Below are 9,371 nucleotides of genomic sequence, written 5' to 3' on the forward strand. Positions count from 1 at the left end.
TTATTTTTCCATATTGTTTTTGATAATATATATATTTTCTTTATATTATATTGAATATTCTTATGACTTATAACTTTTAACTTTTAAGTTATAATAGTAACACGCAATACAGAAATGCACTTAAAAGTTAAAAATTAAAATAAATTATTCTTAATATTTAAATTTTAAATCAAAATTATAATGAATATTAAAATTAGAAAATTCAAAATTTCTGACTTCAAATTAAAATATTTTTTATGTTAAAGATTAAAAAGTAAAGACAAGTGAATATTTTTTCAAAAATTTTTTTTTCGTGGTATTATTTAGTGATGATCAAAATTGGTCTTGGTTAGGTTGCTGCAAGACCAATACCAAGACCAAGACCAAGACCAAGATTAGGCTTGCAAGAACAAGACCAAACCAATACCGAAGCTGCAAGACCAAGACCAAAACATGACCATCACTGCAAGACTCTTGCAGTCTTTCAATTTTTTTTTTTCCCCCGAAAACATATTAGTGTACTTATCTAGATTCCACTAACTAATAATTTATAACAAAAAAAATAAGAATTTATTTGTATTGTTATGAAATTTTATCAATACCTATTCGAGGAAATGGCGAATTATTGAAAAAAAGATTACAAATATAATGAGAATTAATATTACAAAATAACATAGTTGTTTCATACTAATTTACAAAAATTACTGAAAAATTATTTTATTTTCCCAAAATCGATAAAAAAGTCGAAAGTTTTCTTGCTAATAGAATTATGTATGTCCATAACACACCTTTACTTTGAATCGAATATACTAATAATTGCTGAAAGTCATTACGGACTACGGTAGATATCATTTTAATAGGAAGTACGTTTTTATTTTCGTTCACGGGCCTGTGTGATTTTTCTGTACAGGACATTGTGTTCTTAAAATAGTGTCTTATACAGTACCTATATACACCTACACCTGTATAGCATTTCATTAGTGTCCTAAACTTGTTGTCTGTTACAGAAATGGTTAATTACCAATATATTAAATTAAAAGAAACTTAAACATTTAGTACTACTGTACTGGACACTGGTGAATAGAACAAGAATAAAAGTTTAATTATAAATAATAAATATTATCATTATAACAAATATAATTATTAAGCAATTTAATATTTGGAACAAACCATACAGTTTTTTTTTTAAATAGTATTATTTGTTAAAGTGAACATAAAAAACAACAATTTAATTTTTATAAACATTATATTGGTCAATAAATAGTAATTATCAATTGGTAATAACCTATTGATATTTATTATAAATGCAATAGGAACTTAGAAAGTTAATTATGCTGGTAAATTGATTCATACAAGTAAAATGATATAAGCATAAAAAAAATGCAAAGTTTTAAACGAGTATAATAAAAATTAAATCGTTTGACTTGTCTTATGTTAATGTTTGATTTATGAATATACTATGTAATAATATATTGGACTAAGTTTCATCTTAGAGATCATAGCAAAAAACCTACACATAGCTATAACAGGTATTTAGTTTTTTTTTTATATATATTGTGAAAATAGCAAGAGTCTTCAAGAATCTTTCGCGAGACCAAGACCAAGACCAAGACTGAGTCTGCAAGACCAAGACCAAGACCAAGATTTTGAAAGTCTTGGTCTTGGTCTTATTTTGATCATCACTAGTATAATTTAATAATGTATAATACTATGATTTATTTTCGTTTTCGCTTTTGATTTCGATATTAAATTTTTTTCAGTTTTTGGGATTTTTTGTGATCGTTTTTCAGTTATTTTTTGTTTTTTTTTTATTAATTGTTTTCGTTTTTTGTTTTTTTCCGTTTAATACGTGTTTAATATTTTTTTAAACTTTTACTAAAATAATATATTATATTTTGACTTTTTATAACGAAATTGTTCTAGGAAAATCAGCAATAACTCTTATGGTGGTTTACAACAATGCCGTGTATCGAAAGATATGCAGATATTATTATGTAAACACACTAGGTACACAAAAACAATATAACATGTGGTCAAAACTGCAAAAGGTAAATATAACCAGCACTTACGACTAAGTTGTGATGAAAATGTGGTTTATGTTTACAAATGCCTCCCTCTCAATTTCATGTATGCAGTACAAGGCCTTTGTTCACTAGGTGTGGAAAAGTATTATTATATCTATATGGTTTCGACGCCTTCCGTTATAAATAGCTATTTTACATACCTTCCTATTTAGTATAATACTAAGCACTGACTAGAAAACATTTTATATTATTCTCATATTCAAAGTTGTAAATTATTATTCAGTTATTGTACATCAGAGTTGTATCTTTGAACATGGGAAAAAGTATTATTTATATGATAACTTTATATTTTATATTAAATTTTCTTGGTTGTACATACGCTACTAGTAAGTATTTCTCTACTTGTGTTTACTACCTATACAATATACATGATTCATAACAGATTCATGTTTATAGGTATAATATAGATCACATTATAATTAACCATAGGTATAAAATACATGGTTGTAATTTTAGTTCATAAACTGTTATACTAAAAAAATAAGAATTAAATCAAATTATTTGAGATTTTCAGCAAGATTAAATTTTTAACACAGTAATATCCTTTTGAATCAGTATTTGTATCAATTAGCAAGCACAATATTATTATGATATTTTTCATTTTTATTAGATTAAAATTTATATCGTCAGACTGATACTTCTAACGATATATGTTTAATGATTTTGCTATTTATTTTTCTAGCGTTTATAAAAATTACGATTTTTTCAATATTAATTTTAATCTACATAATCAACTCAAAGTTCTTTTCTCTTCACTCCACTCTTGTTCGGTTATTCTAACAGTGGCATTTGAGTCACTTACCTCCTTAAGTTCCAATTACAGGCTCCAGTCCTGATACTGATTTAATAGCAAACACATTCCAAAACATAATAAGAAACTATTACATAACATTATAATATTATTTATAACATTTTTTACTAACCATTAATTATTTTGGTTCTAGAGAAAGATTGTCTCAGTAAGTATTATTATATTTTATTTGAAAACACATACGTATATACATCATACACCCGTATAAATTGATTTTCGTTTTAATCATAATGTGATCACTTTTATTCAAATTGTAAGCAATAAATTCAATAAATTACTGAATAAGGCGGAAAGCAGGAAACCACTCTGAAAAACAAAATAAATTAGAATTTGTCAAAAAGTGGTTTTGTCAAAAAATTCTCTATTTTTTCTAATTTTAGATTCCGAGTAGAAGAATGAATATATTGATTTTACAATTATGTGTGTTTTTTTTAAAATTTTTTTTTTGTGTCTGTATACACGATTATAGTAGTCAACATAATGCATTCATTTTTAACTTCAGTATCTTATTCGATAGGAAAGTGAATATTTTTGGTGCATTGGGGAGGTCAAAAATACCCAATAGTTTTCCAAAGCGCATAAACAGGAATTTTTACACAAAATCGATTTTGGTTTTTGGTGTAACTCTATGTTCATGAAATTTTCACTGGTTGTATATATTTCCTTCTCTCAAGCAAATACATAGCGCATGTGCACTACAATCGCCGTCAGAAGGTATTTTCTCGATTTTGTTTGAGTATGACGCGTCTAATAAAATATGTTCCCTCAGTGTGTGGTCAATATTGTCGGGAAAAACAAATCCCATTCCATTATTATTAATTTTATCGGTAGTCTCATTATTATTTAATTTTGACTTGTTTATGTTGGTGGTTTCATTATTATTTAACATTGACTTGTTAATTTTATAAATAGATATTGTTATGCACGTATTTTGAAATATGAACTTCAGCATATTGAAAATAATAGGCCATTCTTTTCCGTCTTGTCCTGCGCATATTTTAGGTAAGGCTACTTTTATGTTCTGAGTGGAGCGAGGAAGCTATTGTTTTTACAATGGTGTTTATTTTTTTTATTTTTTTATTTTTTATTTTTATATCCTGTATACAAAATTTCTTCCAGAAGGAGTGTTTCGATTTCAACATATAGTACCATATCTTTTAGAAAATTGGAGCAAGATGGTACTTTATAGAGGTCATTTTTCGATTTTCTCAATAGTTATTTAATGCCACGGGAAAAACCACCGGAAAATTACGAAAAAACGCTAAAAATTGGATTTTAATTTCTAACGCTTTGTTTAACACCGTAGAAACGAATAAAAAATTATAATACTTATTTTAATATTAATTCAACTTACATGACCCAGGTGCCTGCAGTACTTTTAGTTTTTTTTGGTTGTAACAATCTCTCTTAATATATTCAACCTTGCCACATCCATAACATATTGGTATCAGCCTTGGAGAGTTCCGGTGTTGGTAGTTTTGATACTGATTTTGTTGTTGTGTAAATGTATTTGGTATATTTTGATTTTTGACTAATTTGATTGTATGTAAATCTAGAGTTTTGTTGGTTCGGATTAAAATACGGTGAAAAATATTGACTTGGAAATTGTTGATTATAAACTTCGCTATTGTTATTAGCTCCATTGGTATAATTTGGTGTATGGTTTTGTACCGGTTTTTCCCTTATATCTTTTGTTTTTCGTCTATTTTTCTAACCATTTTTGCTAATTCGTATCTTTTTAAATTTTCTATTATTTCAGATATGTTTGTTTTGTCTAAAATTTCTATTGGCAAACCCGCCAATATTTTCTCGCAAATGTCTTTCTTCATCATGTTTGGATTAATTTTATAGCAAAGTTCCATCATATATATTATAAATTAATTTAAAGTTTCGTTGTCCATTAAATTTCTTTGATTTAATTGTATTCTAAGTAATTTATCATTGCCAATATTAGTAAATTTCTCTTTTATTTGGTGTTTAGTCTGTTCCCAGTTTATGTTTAGTGTTTCGGTTTTTATTAATTTAAAAAATGTTGATGCCGAGTCTTTCAAGTATAATGGTAGTAACGTATTTCTTTCCGTTTCACCCCAGTTGTTTATTATAGCAGCTAAGTCAAAATTTTCTATAAAGGAATCAACGTCATCTCCCAATTTTCCCGACAAAGTTTGGGGTTGATGGATAATTGTTTTAAATTCCATTTTTGATTTTAATTCGTTTTTATTGTTATAATTATTAATTATTTTAGTTGGTTCCATGCAATTTGCTTGATTTATATCTAAATTGTTACTATCTAATGTTTTGTCTAGAATAGATGTTTTTTCGTCAGGACTTAAACTGCTTTGATCGTCTTTGCTTTCTAAATTTTTTATGACCTCTAAGTTTTGCGTAAAGTTATTAGCTAATATATCTACTGATTCGTTATTTATTTTAATATTTTTCCGTATGATATTACGTGCCAAATCACTTAATTGTTCCTGATTATGGACGTATGTTAATATGCCACATTGTTCGTATAAAATCGTTTGCGATCTATCTTTCTTTGTGTATGATAATTGTCCTAATTTACCATTGAAAAATATATCAAATTCTTCTTGTGATAATGAAGATTCAAAATATCTAAATTTTTGTCGTTTAAATTTCTTATGTTACCTTCAAAATGTTTTATTCGAATTGCGTTACTAGTTTTAATTAAAATCTGTAGGTACTTGTTCTAACGATACATTATTAAGAAATTCTAATATTTCTTCTCTATCAGCTTTCAATAAATTGAAACTCTGAGAAACCAATTTAATATTTTCTGTATTTAAATTTATAGTCAGATTATTATCGTTATTTTGATTATAGGCCATAATATCGAAAAAATAAAAGCGAAAAGAAAAATAGCGAAACTAAAATAGTGAAAAAAATAAAAGCGAAGTTTATATAATTACGAAATCGAAAATAGCGAAAAAATATTATTGTAATAAGTACAAGTGTAAAAATATAATACAAAAAAATTCACAAAATTATAGTTACATTTGTAGAGTTAAATTGTAAGCGATACCTTTTAAATAATTAATGTTGTCGTTAATATTGTAAGACAAGTAATTTATTACGTATTTTTTCTGAACAATTTTTATATATTTTTTTTTTGATGTTTTTTGGCACCAGCAATGAACTGTTCCAGTTTAATGTCCTCTAAATGTTGCTGATCTTTCAACACATCGATAAATGTCCATAATGTTGGATGATATGCACCTTAAAGTATAAACAAATTATAAACATTATAAATTATATTGAATTAAAATATAAATTATATACTAACCAAGTAATGAACTGAAACCTCTATGCCAACCTTCTACTGCATTGTTAGTCCTTGGTAATAAAGTGCTTGCCGATTCGTAACAATTCCATAAACTAATTGAATACTTTGGTGATCTACGACCTTTTCTTCGACCCATTGGGCGGCCTATCAAGTTGTCTTCAAAGTAGTCAATAAGTGGTTGTAAAATGTTTTCGTTATCTGTGTAGTATGGTGAATCTATTAATTCTTCAAACGCATCTATCACATGATTTTCTGGTACATATGCTAATGCTAATAAGAGCCGTATCTGTATTGAAAATGTCGAATCTGATATATATTTTTGGGCCATATATTGAATTTGTTGTATTTTACGCCAAATACATTGGGAAAAATGGAAATGGCATCCTTTTTGTTTTACATTAGGAAATACTTCTTTAAATGCATTAATTGATGCCATTTCAAAATCTGACATAATTGATGTTGGCAATAAAGTTGATTTAATTGTTTTTAATTGTTTAAGGAGGTGTACATATGTTTTTTGTGATTTGTTTGGTAATAAAGCGTAAACAGTTGGCAGTGGCGTGCTCAGGGGGGGGGAGGATAGGGGTTAAAACCCCCCCCATCGGATCAAGAAAATTATATAATAGTATTTAATATTACACATCGTATTCACTTGTCATTCAATATTCATAATATTTATGTTTTTTAAATTCTATGCTATACTGGTCATAATCACCAATTCGCAAGTTGTGTTGAGAGTACAATAAATTCATACAGAGATAACGTAATTGAAGAGTTTTCAAAAGAATTTCTAAAAGTAAATAATTGGTGAAAGGAATTAAATTTAAACATCAGTTTTGATTTAACAAGAACACAAATACAATCTAACAAGCAAATGGGTTTAAATGAAAAATCTATTGAAGAATTTTATAGATTGACAGTTTTTATTCCTTTCTTAGATAGTTTTTTAACACAGCTTCATGACAGATTCTTACAACACAAAAATTTACTAAAAAACTTTAGTTGTCTTCTACCAGCGAAACTAAGTTCATCAATTTTAAATGATGGAGAGGATGAAATAATAAACTTAATTAGGGCATATATGATTGATATTGAAACTACTGAACTTGGAGCTATAGGAGAGTTGAAATTATGGAGAAAATATTGTACAAATCTCAAAAGTGAAAATGCAATTGACACATATCTTCAGTGTGATGAAAATGTTTTCCCCACAGTTCATAAACTTTTAAAATACCTTATAACCCTTCCTGTAACTACAGCATCAGGAGAAAGATCATTTTCTACTTTAAAGCGTTTAATAACATACCTTAGAAACACAACATCAGAAAATAGATTGAATGGTTTGGCGCTTCTAAATATACACCAAGAAATTAAAGTTACACCTGAAAATGTTTTAAACTTATTATCAGCTAATGCCAGAAAATTAAACTTTAGACTAGATTAATTTTTTTCATCTTGTACATAAGATAATATTATAACAAGCATATTTAAAAGTCTGACAATATTTTTTTTTTAATCAATAACAATGTATAACCATGTGATATACAGTTAAAATTTACTTTTGTTCTTGTGTAGTGCCTTATTAGTAGCTTATTATATTAGTATAATACTATAATATATAATATAATATATAATATATAATATCGTTTCTGATAACCTACTTTTATTTTTTTTTTTGCTCAGTACTTAAGTCTAGATTCTAGGACCTACAATAGTGATAATTCAGACCTTCTTTGAACCCCCCCCCATTTTGAAATCCTGGGCACGCCACTGACAGTTGGTATCAACGAATTTGTTGTTAATACGTGTATTGTGTAAATTTGAGTGAAAAGTGTCGGAGTGCACTTAAATGTACCATCAACGAACCAATTATTATATTTTTCCATTAATTCTAGATTCTCTTTTGTAAAAAATATTAAAATACGTTCATCTGATGGGCCGCTATCGTACTGCATGAATTGCCTTCCATCTTTAGTTAAAGTATACCTTTCGGGTATTTGGAGGTTAAAAAGTGACTGAGGATTCGGCGGTGCACAATCATTACGTTGGCGTACTCTTCTTAACGTGTGTTTTAAATTAGATATTTCGGGTAATGCACCTGATATCACTGGACTTAATTGTGATGAAGCGATTATTTGTTGAGGGTTATCTTGTGACGATAGTGCTTGGGATTTCATTCTCTCGACTTCTTTTTTTACTTCTAATTTGCATATATCTGGAACGTGGTTATGCTCTGAAGGCTCTTTTTTAATTATATTATCACTTGTAGTTGTTAATCGACCCTTACATTTCATATCTATACATTTCCAATACTTCGATTCCTTGTACATTTTTTCCTCTCTATGTATAACTATTATAAACTAGTAAAAGCTTATTTTTATTAGATTTAATGAATTCCATAACTTAAAAAATCAAATTTAAAAAATACAGTTCATATAAGAAATATAATAATAAGCACAACACTTTGCAAACGATTGTCACGTTGTCGAACGTCGTACAAAACTATTTGATGTCCATATAGTATAGGTTACATTATGTACACTATTCACGACAAAACGACAAAAGCGATAACGGATATTACCTTGAGTCACAATAATAATGACAGACTAATAAAGATTACATTATTCCCTAATCTCTGTTTAATATTTACTATAAAAACAAGAGTTTTCCCCTAAACATTCGATATATTATTTTTCGCTATAATTAAGTTTCGTTATTTTTATATTCGATATTTTTAATTCGCTATTCTTCTATTCGCTATTTTTTTTTCGCTATTTTGGCCGGTTACCAATCTGCTAGCGTTGCCACTCGCTCAGTGCGCTGCGCTCGGTCAATAAAATCGAAAAAACACCAAACACGAGTTCCTCCGCGCAGCATTAAAGTATTGTTTCGCACATGCGTATAAACGTAAAATAGCAAACTTTGGATGGCTTAAACTTCCAAAATAATAGTTTCCGCAAAAAAATTCAAACAATTTCGAAATCACCGTTAAAACCACACATTATGAAAAAAAAAAATTAATAATATTCAGTTCTAATTTCTAAGTATTTTTTTTAAAAAAATACGCGTAACGAAAATATATAGTTATTGAAGTTTCTTATCAATAGCGTCAAAACGAAGTTTCTCCGGGATTTTTTTTTTTTAATTCTTATAAAGAACGCTAATATACACATGTTGGACAAAAAAAAATTTA

The 9,371-nt window shown here is 27.6% G+C and overlaps 1 long non-coding RNA gene across 1 annotated transcript in view; it reads left to right on the forward strand.

Annotated features, from left to right (window-relative positions):
• Positions 1 to 2,187: 2,187 nt before the first annotated feature.
• LOC100571768 overlaps positions 2,188 to 9,371 on the forward strand; it is a gene marked incomplete in the record, with an annotated part of 30,493 nt that continues 23,309 nt past the window's right edge. The window contains 2 exon segments of the long non-coding RNA XR_003840068.1: positions 2,188 to 2,389; positions 3,008 to 3,022. This is a non-coding gene — a long non-coding RNA (uncharacterized LOC100571768).

The sequence above is a fragment of the Acyrthosiphon pisum genome, unplaced genomic scaffold (assembly GCF_005508785.2).
Source record: "Acyrthosiphon pisum isolate AL4f unplaced genomic scaffold, pea_aphid_22Mar2018_4r6ur Scaffold_21003;HRSCAF=22751, whole genome shotgun sequence".
NCBI classification, from domain to species: domain Eukaryota; kingdom Metazoa; phylum Arthropoda; class Insecta; order Hemiptera; family Aphididae; genus Acyrthosiphon; species Acyrthosiphon pisum.